Genomic DNA, 18,081 nt, shown 5'->3' with positions numbered 1-18,081 from the left:
AAGAGGAAAGAGGTTCCGCTGAGGGAATATTAGCAGCTAGGGGCTAAATTAGAAAGCAGAACCTACTACCTGAGCCACAAGCAAATTGGCACAGGGTCAATAAGATTAAAAAGGTAAACGCATGGCTCAAAGACGGGTGTGGGAGAAACGGGTTCGCGTTTTTGAGGCATTGGCACCAGTGCTGGGGGAAGAGGTTCCAATGGGACGGGCTCCACCTGAATCAGGGACCAGAGTCTGTGTGAATCACATAACTAGGGCTGTGAATAGGACTTTAAATTAAATATTTGGGGGGGTTGGGGAGGGGTTCAGTTGCATGGAAAGTTAGGAAGAATGTTCAAATGAGGAGGGAACTCAGCACAGGTTATTAAAGTTTCCAGAACAAGTAATAGGACAGAGAATATGGAAAGGGGCAGGAATCAAACTTCAGGGACAGTAATTAGGGAACAGCCACGAGAAGGGGGAGAGGGAGCAGTCGATACAGGACTCAGAGTGTTGTACTTAAATGCATGCAGTACGTGAAACAAGGTGAATGGGCTTGTAGCGCAGATTGAAATCGGTGGGTACAATGCTGTGGGTATCACAGAGATGTGGCTGCAAGGGGAACAAAATATCCAGAGGACAGGCTGGTGGGTGGGAGGGGTAGGGCGAGGTTGCCTTGTTAGTAAGAAATGAAATTAAATCGATAGCAAGAAGCGATATAGGGTCGGAAGGCATAGAATCTATGTGCGTTGAGGAAACTCAAAGGAAGAAAGACCCTAACGAAAGTTACGTACGGGCTCCTAGCAGTTGTCAGGATGTGGGGCAGAAAATAAATCAGGAGATAGAAGAGGCATTTAAGAAAGGCACTATTGCAATAATCACGGGGGACTGGGAGAAGCAGGTTGGTGGCGGATTTCAAGGAAAGGAATTTGTGGAATGTTTGGTTTTTTGGAGCAGCTTGTGAGAGAGCCGACTAGGGAACAGGCAGTTCTGGATTTGGCAATGTGTAATGAGACTTGATTAAGGATCTTAAGATGAAGGAACTCCAAGGGAGCAGTGACCATAGATGATAGAATTCACCCTGCAGTTTGAGAGGGAGAAGCTGGAATCAGATGTAACGGTATTACAAATGAGTGAAGGTAACTACAAAGACATGAGGGAGGAGCCAGCCAGAGTTGATTGGAAGGGGAGCCTAGCAGGGAAGATGGTGGAGCAGCAATAGCAGGAGTTTCTGGAGGGACAGCAGAAATTCATCCCAAGGAAGAAGAAACATACTGAGGGGAGTACAAGGTAACCATGGCCGACAAGGCAAGTCATGGACAGCATAAAAGCAAAAGTAAATCATTCAGTGTGGTGAAGAATGGTGCAGGATTGGGCAGTCTTTAAAAACCAGTAGAGGACAACTATAAAAACATTGAGCAGGGGAGAAGATGAAATATGAAGGTAAGCTGGCTAGATTGCAAGATATCTAAAAAGTAAGAAAGAAGCAAGAGTTTTTTTAGATATCTAAAAGGTAAGAGAGAGACAAAAATGGACATTAGACTGCTGGAAAATGAGACTTGTAGTAACTGGGAACAAAGAAATGGTGGAGGAACTGAATAGGTACTTTGCATCAGTTTTCATTGGGGAAGGAAGCAGCAGCATGCCAGAACTTCAAGAAAGTCAGGGGGCAGAGGTGAGTGTAGTGACCATTGCTAAGGGGAAGGTGCTGGGGAAGCTGAAATGTCTGAAGGTGGATAAATCACCCAGAACATATAGACAAAACCCTAGAGTTTTGGAGGAGATAGCTGAGGAGATTATAAAGGCATTAGTGGTGATCTTTTAGGAATCACTGGAGTAAGGGAGAGTCACAGAGGACTGGAAAATGGTTAATGTAACATTCCTGTTTAGGAAGGGAGGAAAGCAGAAGACAGGAAACTGTAGGCCAGTTGGCCTGACCTCGTTCTTTGGTAAGATTTTCGAGTCAATGGGAGGAGATGTTGGTGTACTTGCAAGCGCATAGTCATATAGTTCTGAGTCACCATAACCTCATCAAGGGCAGGTCATGCCTGACAAAATCTATTAGAATTCTTTGAGGATATAACAAGTAAGTTAGACAAAAGAGAGCCAGTAGACGTGATCTATTTGGATTTCCAGAAGACCTTTGACAAGGTACTGCACAAGAGGCTGCTAAATAAACTAAGAGCCCATGGTTTCGGGGCAAAGTGGATAGAGGATTGACTGACTGGCAGAAGACACAGAATGGCGATAAAGGGCTTTTTATCAGGATGCAAACTGGTGACTAGTGGAGCTCCACACGGGTCAGCGTTGGGACCATAACTATTCATGCCATACATTAATGATTTGGATAAAGGACTGACGGCATTGTTACTAAGTTTGCAGATGACACAAACATAGGTAAGGGACAGATAATGTTGAGGAAGTGGGGAGGCTGCAGAAGGATTTGGACAAGCTAGAAGAATGGGCAAAGAAATGGCTGGTGGAATACAATGTGGGAAGGTGTGAGGTGATGCACTGTGGTAGGAAGAATAGAGGCATCGACTATTTTCTGAACAGGGAAAGACTGTGGAAATCTGAAGCAGTTGGGGCTATGGGAGTCCTAGTTCAGGAGTTTCTTAAGGTTAACGTGCAGTTTCAGTTGGAAGTTAGGAAGGCAAATGCAATGTTAGCATTCATTTCAGAAGGGCTAAAATGCAAGGACAGAGGTGTACTGCTGAGGCTATATAAGGTTCTGGTCAGACTGCATTTGGAATATTGTGGGCAGTTTTCGGCCCCATATCAAAGGAAAATTGTGCTGGCATTGCAGGAGGTCCAGAGGAGGTTTACAAGAACGATCCTGGAGATGAAGGGCCTGCCATATGGGGAGCGGTTGAGAACTCTAGGTCTGTACTCAATGGAGTTTGGAAAGATGCGGGGGGAATCTGATTGAAACTGACAGAAGGCTTGGATAGAGTGGATGTGGAGAAGATGTTTCCACTAGTAGGAGAGAGCAGGACCTAAATGCACAGCCTCAGAGAGAAGGAACAACCCTTTAGAACTGAGATGTGGAGGCATTTGTTCAGCCAAAGAGTGGTGAGTCTTTGGAACTCATTGCCACATCAGACTGCAGTGGTTAAGTAGTTGAGTGTATTTAGGACAGAGATAGATAGTTTCTTCATTAGTCAGGGGATCAAGGGTTGCAGGAAGAAGGCAGGAGAATGGGATTGAGAAACATATCAGCCATGACTGAATGGCAGAGCAAACTCAATGGGCTGAATGGCCTAATTCTTTTCCTATGTCTTATGGTCTTATAAAATTATCTTTTATTACCAGGGAATTGAATACTAAAGTAGCGAAGATTATGCTTCAGTTATGCAGGGCACAGGTGAGATATCTGACTCTTTATTGAAGGAAGAATGTAAATACAGTGGAAACAGTTCAGAGAAGGTTTCCTTTTCTGATACCTGGAATGGATGCATTATCTTATGACGATGGATTGGATAGGTCAGGCTTTTATCTGTTCGAGCTGAGAAGTGTAAGAGGTGATATGATATTTTTATAATTCATCTATGGGATGTGAGGCTTGCTGGCTGGGCCAACAATTCTTGCCCATATCTAGTTGAGAAGGTGGTGGTGAGCTGCCTTCCTGAACTGCTGCAGTCCTTCTGGTGTAGGTCAACCCACAGTGCCTCACAGTGGGAGTTCGAAGATTTTGACCCAACAACACTGAAGGAACGGTGATACTATTCCAAGTCAGGATAGTGAGTTAGTGACTTGGAGGGGAACTTGCTGGTACTGCCCTTATCTATCTGCTGCCATTGTCTTTCTAAATGTAAGTGTTTGAGAGTTTGGAAGGTGCTGTTTAAGGAGCCTTGTTGAGTTTCTGCAGTGCATCCTATAGACATTAAACCTTTGACTAGTGAGCTTTGGTGGCAGAGGGAATGGATCTGGTGTCAATCAGACAGGATGCTCTTACCTGGATCTTGACACTTGTCAGAACGAATCTGGATATTGTCCAGGATTGCTGCATTTGGACATGGACTGTTTCAGTATCTAAGGAGTTGTGAATGGTATTAAACATTTTGCAGTCATCAGTGAACATCTTCACATTTGACTTTATGACAGAGAGAATGCCATTGATGGGCCTAGGACACAACCCTAAGGAATCTTTGCAATGATGTCCTAGAGCCAAGATGACTGACCTCCAACAACCGCAACCATCACTCTTTCTGCCAGTTAAAAATCCAGCAAGCAGAGAGAGTTTCCCCTCTGGATTCCCATTGACTCCAGTTTTGTGAGGGCTCTTCATTGTGATACTCGCTCAAGGGCTCAGCCTCGGTGTCAAGGGCAGTCACTCCGACCTCACCTCTGGAATTCAGCATTCGCATGAGAGGAACCTGAGCTCACACCATCTGAGTCAAAACCCCCACTGCAGTGCCCAGATACTGATTAGCTTCAGTTTATGCTACAATGGGCGCTGAAACATTGGCCATCATGCACTACCTCCGGTTTGGTTCTGCAAGTGTGGCAATGGCCAGCAATTTCATGCAGGAAAGGCTGGGCTCCAAGCTCTGTGCAATACCCTGTGTCAAGCTGATACACATTGACCATTTTGGTAATTTGCGACATTTGCCACTTCATGCAACCCTGGGTAGTGCTTTTTTGAAATAGTTCACTGGCACAAAACCTCCTTCAGCTTAGCATTAAACAAAAACAATCTGGTGATCAGTGTTCCAGGATGCAAAACTGTGGAGTGTCTACAGAAAGTGCACTATTCTTAGATAACAAGAAAGTTTACTGCATGCTGTCAACAATTCCAGTTACATTTGGTCAGGTATAAATACCTTAGCTCCTTAGGTACCGATACATCTGCTCCCTCAAAAATCTGAAATAAAACTCCAGACTGTGTGTGACATCAGTTGAATAGTTGGAGCCAAAATAACATGAGTATTAACCCCTTCAGAACCATTACCTTATCTAACAACATTAATCCAGTTCCAGTAAGTCTGCCAATGCACCAAGCATTTCAGTGTCCATAGATATCAGCAGACCCTCCTCATGGAAGTTCCAGACTGGGTTCTCTGAAGCAAAACTCGTGAGCAACCCATGTACAGCAGAAGCAAAATAGAGTGAATGCAATGTCCAGTTCTGAGGAACCTGACCTGAAGTATAGGACAGAATTTTAAAGGCCACGTGCTAACAGGATGCTACCTTCCTGAACATGAAGTGCAGTGTGGTGAAACCAGTTCAGCAATACGATGTCACTGTGCCTGCCTCAGAAGCTGCACAAGGCGAGCACAGCCCCAAGCCCAGAGGCCCAGCTGCCATTTTGAACTCACCAGCATGCTGAAGAGCAACTCACACCGCCATTTCTCATTGCATTTCCCAGGTGCCGGGTGAGAAAATGTTCCAGGGTGATTTACTGCACCTATGTCGATGGTGCACAAAAGCAGAAGGAAGTGTCTTTTCTATGTGGCTGCATGTAGCAGCAGATTCTGCTGAATGTGGCAGCATCTTGTCTGACATTTGATTGTGTTTATCGATGAGCCTTCCATTAAACATAAAAACACATTCCAAGAATAGGGGAGCCTTTAAGTTTATAGCCACGGCAATTTTCTGTTTGCAGTATAACTCTCCTCCCACTTGATGTCCTGGCCTAGGCTCCCAATGGGATGTAGACATGTCCCCTGCCAGTGCTCCAGTAATTGACCATCTTTCCACTGGCAGCCATTAATTGGCTTCCCAAGAGCTGATTCAGTGGTTCAGACTATAGCGGATCACTCGCTCTCCACCCCTCCTTTCTCATCCTACTGAAAAATCTACAAATCCAGTCTTTTATCCCTGTTTCCCCTCCCCTCCACAGACTGCCAGACCTGGGTCCTTCCAACACCTTCTGTTTTTCTCATTAGTTGTCTTGTAATTTTCCCCATGTTCTTCTGAAATTTTTCCACCTGGTGCCATTTCTGATTTTGCTGGCAAAGGTGCAATTTGAATAATAGGCTCAGAAAACCGAGCAACATCTGAACTTACAGAGCTGATTTTTTTTCTTAAAAGTTAACTTTTCAGCTCATACAGCCACACAGCGCAGGATAGAGTTGAGGAACCATCGATTAATGTCTGGATCCCATCAGTTCAGAGCAGGTTTAGACCCAAATCTGAAAGCATTTGGAACTGTAGGAAATTTCACTTCCTTGGCTTCAAATATTCCATGCCTTTCATTTGTTTCTTCAACAGATTCAGAGTGAGCACTTCCAATTTTCACACTATATGGCGTTAGTCATTAAGTTTACTTATTAACAAGCTTTAAAGACCAAAGTGTGCAAGCTGCAAGATTTCACCAGCAGTAATTTGGCAAAGAGGAACTCTTGGTTTTCCAGGGAAAGATCACAAAATCTGCTACAAATTGTGGGAATGAGGGGCCTTTGCATTGTCAGATGTGGTCGCCATTACTTATAATGGCCTTTCCTCAAGCATCCATGGACCACTTGCTAATTGGAAAGAGCTTTGTAGAGATATAAAGGCACAATGGGCTTAATTCCAAAGATGTAATTCCAAGAGCATTCCGGGACCCTCCACTCTGTACCATGTCTTGATATGAGGGAGCAATTGGAAGATTAACCCTCTCCTATTCCACCCAACACTACTCTCCCCCTAAACCACCACAATTTCACAACCATCTATAACAAACAGAACAGATTTCTAATTTCAGATACCTGGCTAGAGATCCCAAGGAAGACAGAGCCCATATTTCATTGGAATGTTTGGCCCATGGTCTCTATTCGTCTTTAGTGTAGTGTTACACCATGAGAGATTCTCCTAGATTCACTGCGTAAATCAATATCATTGGAATGCACCTCTCTGCTGCGGATTGGGATTGTCATCAACCTCAGACCTGCCTGTGCCAAGTGAAAAACTGATTGAGAAATGCTTTACCTTCTTTTCTCACCTGTTCATGGCGGTGCGAGATATGCCAGAGGACAGGGCCTGACTGATGACAGCATTTGATAAGCTCTGTTAACCTTAGAATGCCAGAGGCTAGTGCTAAATGGTGTCTGCTTTTCCCAGTGTTTGACCTGGGCAAGCATGGGAAAAGGCAGAACTGTTTCACTATCGCAGTGCTTGTCATTATGTCTAGTTGGTAAGAAGTTTGAATAGGCCAGAAATAAACTATATCAGGCTCTAAACCAATTCAGCTACAGCATGTCTTGATTTTGGTAGAATTTTTTTCCTACGTTTTGTTTGGAAATCTAATAACCCAGGTTTTTACTAAAAAAAATGAAGCCACAAGGTTCGTGTTTAAATCTAAACAATTTTACTGCACAAAATCCAAACAATATGGCTAATTACACTCTATTTTACATAGTCAGTTATCTTAAAGATATTAAAGTGCAATGAACATAGATACTTTTATCTTAAACTGAACTTCTTATTGCAAATTTCTTTTTGATTTGCATCTCAAGTCAGATGCTAATGAGAACTTGTAGATTAATCGCTTGGTCTGAGGACTGTTTCAAAGTTGAATAGAAAAGTTGCGATCCAGTAAGGTTGTCACTTCAAACCTCCTCTAACCATTTGTTAGTTGTAGAATCCTAGTTCAATACTCCCAATGCTAGCATCTTTAATGAATCTCCGTCAGGTCAGAATGCTCCCAGATCTGATAGCCTTTAACTTTGGAAGCTTGCATCTAAAGCTCTTTTTCTCTTTATCCTCAACTTTCTATCTGAGCAGTTCAACTCAGTAGAGAGTTTCAGTTCTCAAAATTTATATAAAAACTGAAAGGACAGCGGATGCTGTAAATCAGGAACAAAAACAAAGTTGCTGGAAAAGCTCAGCAGGTGTGGCAGCGTCTGTGAAGAAAAAGAAACAGAGTTAACGTTTCGGGCCCGGTGACCCTTCCTCAGAACCTCAGAACCAGACCCGAAACATTAACTCTGTTTATTTTTCTTCACAAATGCTGCCAGACCTGCTGAGCTTTTCCAGCAACTTTGTTTTTGTTCCTCAAAACTTATATGCCATTTTAGCTAACAATTCTTTCAATTGAACTCTGCATAACAGAAAAGGTTTCCTGCGGCGAGTTTGTTCTAAACTGAAAACTAAAATCCTGCTTGAACAACATCTTCAATCTACTGTAATTAACTTCTTGTTTATTTTTTCTGTGTGTTTACTTTTCTTTCCTATTGTTCCAGAGCCACTTGATCACATAATCAGTTACTGGAAGCAAGGTACGTTATCCTTCAAACAACCTAATTATTAAAGGGACCAACACTCCCACATTAAAGGTAGACTTTTCCCCAAAAGTACACAACTTGACAAATCAATCATCCTCTTTGTCCAGGCATCCAGATCAGTGCCAAGGAGATTGTATCCATGAAATTGATCATGTTTAGGTAAACTGAGGATCCACTGTAATCAAGGCCCACCTGGAACCTGAAGTACTACAGGTCTGAACATTCATTCTAAATTGTCTGCTGACGTTTGCCAAGGATGATCTATCTGGCCTGTGAGTAATCAGGTCTGTTCATTTTAATGCTGAAATTTCCAATCTGTTTAAGCAGGCCCATGGACAGCTGGAAAATGCAAGCTGCTTTGTTTGAAATCAAACTTTCTATTTTCAAGTTTCAGTTCAGCAAGCCTGTGAAATTTGTAATAAGCATTTTGAGACAATCTAGATTGAGCTAATTTCACTGCAGCATTATGTTTTAAAAATGACTTGCTCCTTAAATTAGTCCAAAGTGAACCTGAACCAAGGGAAACAAGGGCTAGTAATTTTCATCATACCAAAGTTAGAGGGTACTTTGTCTTTAGTGGCACTTCACACTTGCTCAGGAGAATGGTGGGTGGTCACTCACCACCTGATGCTCCACAGTTCCCTGCTTCCAAAAAAGCATTGATGAAAAATGGAAATTTTCTGTAGCTGACACAGGTTTCTGTTTAACACATTATCAGAGCAGGATCAATGATTTTATTCTGTGGGGACAATGACTCAGACATACCAACATTGAACTACTTTACACTAAACACTTACAGAATTTTTGATGAATTGATAACATTGTTACATGTGGAAACCCTCCTTAAATCAGCTTAAAGTAATTGTCTAAGAGTGAAAAGAACTGAACTGGCCTTGGAACTGGTACATATGAAACAGGAAAGCTTTTCTTTCTGCTGGCAAACTTTGGGCATAATGGGAGAATTGGAGGTGGGCCATTTTCAGGATGAAATCAAAAAGCACTTTTTCACGCACAAGGTTGTGGAAATCTGGAACTCTCTTACCTCTGTTTATGCTGGGTCAATTAAAAATTTGGACGCTGATACTCTTTGGTTCGGGACGAATATCAGATAGGTTTGCCAACAGTGATTAAATGTTTTTTGAAGTCAATCACAGCATGTGAGCATTGCAGGCTTGGATAGTATTTGTTGCCTATCCCTGATTGCCCACGAGATTGTTAGGAGTCATCCACGTTGCTGTGGATTTGGAGTCACATATCGGTCAGATTTCCTTCCCATAGAACATAGAACATAACAGCACAGTACAGGCCCTTCGGCCCACGATGTTGTGCCGAACTTTTACCTGAAACTTAAGGTCTATGTAACCTCCACCACGACCTTATACTATCATCCATATGCCTATGTAATAGCAGCTTAAATGGCCCTAATGAGGCCGACTCCACTACCCTCTCCAGCAATGCATTCCACGCCCCTACCACTCTCTGAGTAAAGAATCTACCTCTGATGTCTCCCCGATATCTACCTCCTTTCACTTTAAAACTATGTCCCCTCGTAAAAGTTACCTCCACCCTAGGAAAAAGTCTCTGGCTGTCTACTCTATCTATACCTCTGATCATTTTGTACACCTCTATCAAGTCACCTGTCATCCTTCGTTGTTCTAAGGAGAAAAGCCCTAGCTCTCTCAACCTTTCCTCGTAAGACCTTCCCTCCATTCCAGGCAACATCCTGGTAAATCTCCTCTGCACCTTTTCCAACGCTTCCACATCTTTCCTGTAATGAGGTGACCAGAACTGGACACAATACTCCAGATGTGGCCAACCAGGCTTTTGTATAGCTGGAGCAAAACTTCACGGCTCTCGAACTCAATCCCTCTATTAATGAAAGCTAACACACCATACACCTTCTTAACAACTCTATCCACCTGGGTGGCAGCTTTCAGGGAACTGTGAACATGAACCCCAAGATCCCTCTGCTCCTCCACACCGCCAAGAATCTTTCCGTTAACCCTGTATTCTGCTTTCAAGTTTATCCTTCCAAAATGAATCACCTCACACTTTTCAGGGTTAAACTCCATCTGCCACTTCTCAGCCCAGTTCTGCATTCTATCAATGTCCCTTTGTAACCTAGAACAACCCTCCACACTGTCCACAACGTGACCCGCCTTCATATCGTCCGCGAACTTGCTAATCCACCTTCCACTCCTTCATCCAAATCATTTACAAAAATCACAAATAGAAGAGGACCCAGAACAGATCCTTATGGTACACCACTCGTAACTGAGCACCATGTTGAATATTTTCCGTCCACTACCACCCTTTGTCTTCTAAGGGTCAGCCAATTCTGAATCCAATCTGCCACATTTCCCCCTATCCCATGCCTCCTTACCTTCTGCATGAGCCTACCATGGGGAACCTTATCAAACGCTTTACTTAAATCCATGTATACCACATCCACTGCTCCACCTTCATCCACGTGTTTGAACCAGGTAGGTTTCTTACAGCAATCAACAAGGGTTATTGTTAGTCCAGCTCAAAAACATTGAACTGGATAAGAATGGAAAAGCCCAACCTTTGGAAGTAATTGAGGTGATTCCAGCTGCCATTCCCACTGTTTAATCCAGGCCCTTCTGGGACTCAAGTAAAATTTTGGAATATGGTTTTGCTGGTAATTTTTTGTACACGTCTGTTCTAAAGTCTGGGTATACCCCCCTCCATACACAAGGAGTATTGTCTGCGCTCCTGACAATTAGCCCTCAGGGACAAGAACCACAGCCCAAGAAAATAACAGCAAATTGTTCAAGATAGGGAGGATCTTTTGCCCTCACATCAAATACTGTCAGAACTGACAGCATTGCTAAGGAGTAGGAGTAGAGTTCTGAAACTTGGGCTGCACTGAAAGGATGCAGTGGAATGGTGGATTGGGGCCTCACAATTGCCTGTTTTTGAAACGGCTGCCAATTTAACTGGGCCTCCCCCAAGTTTGTAAATTCAGTCTTCGACAGCCTCTGGCCAAACAGATGCTACTGGCTGTGCATTAGAGGCAGCGCAACAGAAGCAGTATTTGCTACAAGCTCTACACCAACCAGAAAGAACAGATAATTAACAGTGGAAGGGGATTTGAGGAGGGGATATGGGGTATTGATAGCGGGGGTAGAGGAACGGCTCTAGGACAGTAACCCTCTTCCTCCTGATGCTTGGTCCCTCTAACAAGGAACAGTTTCTGACAACAGTGGCCATCCCCTTCCCCAAAGGCTGTCAGCAAAGGCCAGTCCCTGCTGAGTGAAATACAATGGCAGTGGGATAGGCTTTAATTGGGCTTTGCAGCCTCAGTTGAAGGCAGTGCAGGAACCCTGGCCACTCCCTTGCTACCCTGAACTTAATTAGGTCACTGCCTACCATCCATCTGCCTGATTAATTTCCCACCTGCCACCAAAATAGCCTTGGGGAAGGCATTTACGCCTTTGGTTATACTCTCCCTCCAAAATCCTTCCTGTTGTTTTGCAATCATCAGTCAACTTTTTTTTTAAAGAGTTCATGGGATGTGGGCATCAGTACCTGGGCCAACATTTGTTGTCTTTCAACAGATTCTCCTAAAGGGCCAGATGTTTATTTATGACAGTTGACACATGGTACCATTGGACAAGCCTTTCTTCAATTTCTGAGTTTTTATGGAATTCAGATTTCACCATCTGTCATGGTAGGACTCATGCCCATGTTCCTGGCACAGTAGGGTCTTTGGATTACCATGTGTAATGACATTACCACTACATTGCAGCCTTGGCCAGTTTCTAGCTGGTTTCAATATTCATTCATTAACGTAGATTGGAAACAGAAAGCCTTTAAGCTCTGATTCCAGTGGCACTGTTCCAGTTTAGTATTGCACCTCTTGGAAGTAATTACTGTTGTGTTTCTTCACCCTCGTTCTCTCCGCTATATGTCCAGGCGGCATGGTGGCTCAGTGGTTAGCATTGCTGCCTCACAGCGCCAGGGACGTGGGTTCGATCCCACCCTTCGATTATCTGTGTGAAGTTTGCATATTCTCCCTGTGCCTGTGTGGGTTTCTTCTGGATGCTCTGGTTTCCTCCCAAAGTCCTAAGATGTGCAGGTTGGGTGGATTGGCCATCCTAAATAGCCCATAGTGTCCAGGGATGTTCAGGCTTGGTGGATTAGCCATGGGAAACTGCAAGTTACAGGGATAAGGGAGGGGAGGGTGGGTCCGTGTGGGATGCTGCTCAGAGGATTGCCATGGACTTGATGAGTTCAATGGCCTGCTTCCACATTGTAGGGATTCGATGATATATGAATGACCGAGACTTTGGGGGAGCACAATTTGAAAATTTATGTGTGATACAAAACTCGGAAGAACTTTGAGAAGGATACTGTAGAACTTCAAAAGACTGGAAAACTTGAAGTGGCCTGAGAGGTGGTAGATGATGTTCAATTTGGAGAAATGTAAAATGATTCATTGTGATCAGAAGAACTGGAGAGACAATAAAACACAAAGGGCACATTATCTAAAGGGTGTTCAGGAACAGAAGGACATGGATATATACATGTATAAGTCAAAAAGTTTGGCAGCACAGGTAGAGAGCAGTTAATCAAGTATACAGTATCCAGTAGGGGCATGAGGTACAAGAGCAAGGAGCTTATCTTGAACTGGTGTGAGGCACTAGCTCAGCCTGAGCTGGAGTACTGTGTCCAAATCTGGGTGTCACACTTAGGAAGGATGTGAAGGCATCAGAGAGAGGGTGCAGGAAAGGTTCATGAGAATGTTTCCTGCTGCATTTATGAAGATAAATTGGAGAACGTGGGACTGTTTACCTTGGAGAATAGAAGGCTGATTGGACATTTCATTGAGGTATTCAAAATTGAGGTATCGGGACAGAGTAGATAGGAAGAAATTGTTCCCATTTCTGAAAGGATTGAGAATGAGAAGGCACAGGTTTAAAGTAATTGGCTAAAGAAGCAAAAGTGACATAGGGAAAAACTCTTTCATGCAGTGAATGGATAACGTTTGGAGTGCACTGCCTGAGAGTGAGGTGGAGGCAGGTTTAATAGAGCCATTCCAAGGGGATTAGACTGTTTTGTGAAAAGGAAAAATGAGCAGAGTTATGGGGTATGGCAGAGGGTTCAGGTGAGGGGTGGGAATGACACTCAGTGAGATGCTCATTGGGAGAACCCATACACACACAATGGTCACTATGATCTCCTCCTGTGCTGTGTAATTCTGTAAAGCAAGAATTTCTTTACAGACCACGCCTATCAATATTGGGCGGCAATCTCAACCATGATGGCGTTGGAAGTAGGAAAGTGAGTGTATGGTAAGTGGAGACCACTAACCTCTTTCCTTCCTAATGCCAGAACTTTCCATATGTGGCCAATGGAAGGTCAAAAGAGCAGTGCAGTTTCTCGATATTATGGAGGATTAAGTACTCTGGACACCATTTGAAAAAAGTGTTTTTTTTTCATTCACTGAGGTAAAGACATGTGTTTCCACATTCCTGTTGCTGAGATTTAAGTGGAGAGGATTGATATTTTCCTCAACAACTCTCTCAGGCTTGAACTTGATCTTGAACTTGGGCCTCTTTGCACAGAGGTAGGGATACCACTATTGCACCACAAGACCCCTAGGCTAGGAGCTTATATTACGAATTCAGGTGTCGGTCTGCTGGCCCAACAGGTTAAGCACTGTACTGGGAGCACTAAAGAAAAAGCTTACATCATAGTAAAGGAAGTATTTCTTCCCATTTGTGGACATCAGCGCCCTGGACTGTCATGTGGCATGTTACCAGACCAATGCACTTTATCACCCAGCTATCTCTTGTATTGAAGCGGTGTGGTAAATGTCATATTCTTAGCCAAATTCATATTGTCAGGGTTAACTGATACAGATGTAAAAAGCTGATTTTGGTTCCTTTGTATCTATTCAGTTTTAGCTTTGGAACTAATTGCACACAGGCGGAAAATAGCTTCCAGATTTTTGGAGAATACCTCAACTGAGTAAATCTTTGAAGAAGTACAGGAATACAGACAGCAGGTCCATGTGGAAAAAATATGCATTTTCACATATATCAGCTGTACAAACAAATGTAATTTGTTCGTAAGGAGTAATGTTTAAGGAAATCCCATTGACTGCAAGTGCAAATGAACAGAAAGGTTTTCCATAAATGCGATCAGTGAACTCATAAACTGGAGTGCTGGTTAGAGTGGAACAGTGCTGATCTTGTAAAGTCTGTCACCCATGAGCATTCTCCGTATTATTTGGCTAATTCATTATCTTGTGATGTTGGATGAGAAGTGCAGTTTAAAAGTTTAAATATACACAAACGCAAAGATCCACGGTAATAACTGAGGTGTAAACCTGTGTTTTTCATTTGTTGATATTGCTGCCAGTAAAGTTGTATTTATTGACCGCACATCATTTTGTTGAGTGAGTGGTTTTGGGCTTTAGAATCACTCAAAACTCTCAAAGGGGTTAGGATACCCAGATTTTTGACCCAAAAGTGGCAAAGCTCCAGCTTTGATTTGATAAATTTTTCAGACTTCAGCACATAATCGAAGCTTGCGTTTCTGTTCTCAGGTGTGGCCATTTTTATGACATATTAGGCCAATCAACATTCTGCCTGCAACAAAACTGAAAGTGCTAGAAATACTCAGCAGGCCGGGCAGTATCTGTAAAGAGGGAAGAGAATTTAGTATTTTGAACTGAATGTATGACTGCTTCAGAACAATGTTCAGGTGGTGACACTGATCGAAGAGTTTAGGGAGTTCTCCTGGTGACCTGTCACCATTTATCCTTCGATTCAACGTGCTTTAAAGAATCAGATGGCTGGATCATTCCTCGCAATATTACTTGCGTGGTTTAATGTTGTGATGCAAAAATGCAAGAGCCATACGTCAAAAGTAATTCAGTAGTCATGCAGCAATTAATTTAAGCTGCAGTCCTGTAGTTTGTGCAATTTTGATTTGAAGGTGACAATGCTCCCTTGTTGCTGCAGCTTGTGTCTGTTCCGCTTGTCTATTTGGTGGAATTGCACTGCCCTTTACATTGAATTGCTGATAATCATGACATCATAACATCTTTTTCAAACATGTGCTGAAAGTACTTTCTACAGCAGTTTTCGCAAGGAATTGTAGATAGACTTGAAGAATAAAAGAATGGCAGCTTTATGGAGAAAGCACAGGGGATTTGGACTGAGTAGATCACTCTTTCAAAGAATCAGCATAAGCAGGATGGGCCAAAAGGCCTCTTCCTGTACTGTAAGATGGTATAATTCTATGTGTTGTGTAATGTCTCATAGTTAGTATGCAGTGAACCCTTAAGAATCCTAGTCGTGATGTCATCAGTACATCACAGCATGTGATCTGAGGGTATAAAATTTTCAGTCTCCATCTTAACTGGGGCTAGTGGAAGCATGATGTGCTGCTTAAGGCATACTACTGTTTGTAACTGGATGACTTAATATTAACCCAGATACTGATGTGCCTCTGCCTATAATTTTTGTAGGTATCAGGAGCTGAAATAAAAGTCTATGAAATCTTCCACTGCTACGTTACCCATATCCAAATTTACACTATAGGAGCTGACGTAAACATTGCTGTATCAGATGCAGTTTCCTTTCTTTGATACCATTGTGGCAGATCACTATATGTATGTGAACCACGCCTATAGAGAACTTACAGCCCATAATGTTTGATCTGTTATTCATTACAGGCAAAGTATCCAGCCATCATTTCCATGCTCAAGGTTTTCTGTCCACAGCATCTGGTGGATGAGGCTTCTTGTTACAGTGCATCGTCTTGATTTTTGAACAATAGACTGGCCTTACTTTCCCGACAATAAATCAATATTCCAACACCATGGAGATAAAATGTTTTGTGAAGGATTGGCCAAACCAGAAACGAATCAAGCAGGAGAACAGCATCAAAGAAGCAGGAGTAGGTTATATGTCCTTTGAGGACCCAACAGAGACATTTAGATTTTTAAGAAGTGTATGCTAAATAAGCAGTCATTAAAAAGCTTTGAAATACAGGAGAGAGAGTGGTTTTATTTGAAAGGAAGAACAAGATGCAGATATAAGATGCAATCTGCACTAAGATGATTCACTGAAATGAGGACAAAGCCATGTATTCCTTATGGTATGTGATTATGTAACTATAAGTTGCATTGATGGTGCTGAGTTATCCTGATCATCTGCCCTATAAAGTTCACCATGGTGTGGCATAAGACAGTTACAATGTAGATAAAACTACACCTCTTCTACTGTTAACTCAGTTCATGCAGAAGAATCTCTCGTCCAATGGAAACTATGATTTCCTCCCTGAGTTAGGATATTGTACAAATGGGCATGGGACCATGTGTGTGGCCTCCCATTACTAAAAAGTGAACAACTGACACAACAAATCCTGTATCTTTGGCAGGCTCAAACACATAACACAAAATCTGCACCAGCAGCTTCCTATCCAGTGATCCCTATCAGTCCATACATCTGTTCAGTCTTTGTGATGTATCCCAATTCTCCCTGCTCAGGTGACTGCCTAAGTTCTCTAGAAATGGATGCACCCAACCTAGTCCTCAATACAGATGCAATTGATGGCATTGGTTGCTTTTAAGAGTTACTGTAGCCAGGAAATGTTGTCAACTCATTCACAATCTCTTTTGGGGAGGCTCCAAAGAGTAAGGCGTGTCACATTGGGTGATTTGACATGGGTGGCTTCACATGGGAGTCCATAATTATCAAAGATCCATTCAGGAATGGGACAAGTCAGAATTACTTCTCTCAAAGGGTTATGAATCATTGGTATTCTTTATTCCAGAGGAATGTAGATCCTCCATCGTTGAATACGTTTAAGACTGAGAAAGAAGACAAAATTTTGGTGCCCCAGGGACACGAGGGATTTGGAAACTGGGTGGGAAAGTGGAAATGAAGCTCAAAATCAAGAATGAATGGTCAGAAAGGCCTGGTGACCTTGTGTGGTCTGTGCCTGCTCCTATTTTTATGTTCTTAGATGATGTTTATGTAAAGCTTCATATTTATCCCAAGGAAATCCGCAAGCCCGTAATAACCTCTCTGAATCTCATTTAGCAGTTTGCCAGGACTGCTAAGTAATGTGTACTAGTAGTTCCGCAGATGTACATGTATCTCTGTCTCTGTGCTATTGTCTGTTACTGTATTGGTTGTGAGACGGTATACCAGATGATCCAAAGGCAACAAAACTTATTCCCTACATACTACATGAAAATCTAAAGCATTGCTTGTGCATGTGCATTGTACTACAAAACACACAATATCAATTAAGGATCCCATCTTTTCTTTGAGACTAGACTTCTTTTTTGGCATAACACATGGGAAAGTAAGAATGCAGGATGGAAGATGTTTACTGTAGTGACTGCCAGACCCACCATTTCAGCTCTGTTACACTCCTCCTGACACTTCCTGTTAAAGCACATTTTTTTTTCCCACAACATGTACTCTTGATTGTCTGTTGATTAAAAGCTAACTTCTCCTTGGGGTTTTATTGACATCCTTCCATCTTCTGAAGGTCATGGCATTAACTCAATTGGCAGGTTCCTCCCAGGCTCACTGTCTTGCAAACAAGTGGAATGTACGCTTCCAGATACTGTTTCCTTTCTGGTCAGTATCACTTCCACAACTCAGTTCACCTCTGCTGTGTGAAGCGCCTCAATTATAATTTGTATCACGCTCACAAAGGTTCAAGTGGGCACATTGATCCTGCTGAAAATGTTGTCATTTGTGTCAATGGAAAGGAAGAGGATTGTGTCTGTTATAAGTATTAGTGTGTGGTAATAGATGCTCATTATTGTGACTGGATACACTAAATCAAACAAACAGTAGGAAGAACATGAATCCTCCTGACAATACAATCCTCACCGAAT

At 42.7% G+C, this 18,081-nt stretch overlaps 1 protein-coding gene and 1 long non-coding RNA gene across 2 annotated transcripts in view; both read left to right on the top strand.

The window, feature by feature from the left end:
- LOC125483144 overlaps positions 1–15,997 on the top strand; it is a 125,239-nt gene extending 109,242 nt beyond the window's left edge. The window contains exon 4 of the long non-coding RNA XR_007262112.1: positions 15,898–15,997. This is a non-coding gene — a long non-coding RNA (uncharacterized LOC125483144). The remainder of the gene's footprint in view (positions 1–15,897) is intronic.
- LOC109918225 (thrombospondin type-1 domain-containing protein 4-like) overlaps positions 1–18,081 on the top strand; it is a 396,211-nt gene that overhangs the window by 225,286 nt on the left and 152,844 nt on the right. The gene's annotated exons all lie outside the window — the stretch shown is intronic.

This window comes from Rhincodon typus, chromosome 1, assembly GCF_021869965.1.
Source record: "Rhincodon typus isolate 14 chromosome 1, sRhiTyp1.1, whole genome shotgun sequence".
NCBI classification, from domain to species: domain Eukaryota; kingdom Metazoa; phylum Chordata; class Chondrichthyes; order Orectolobiformes; family Rhincodontidae; genus Rhincodon; species Rhincodon typus.
This window is presented reverse-complemented; position numbering and strand designations above follow the sequence as displayed.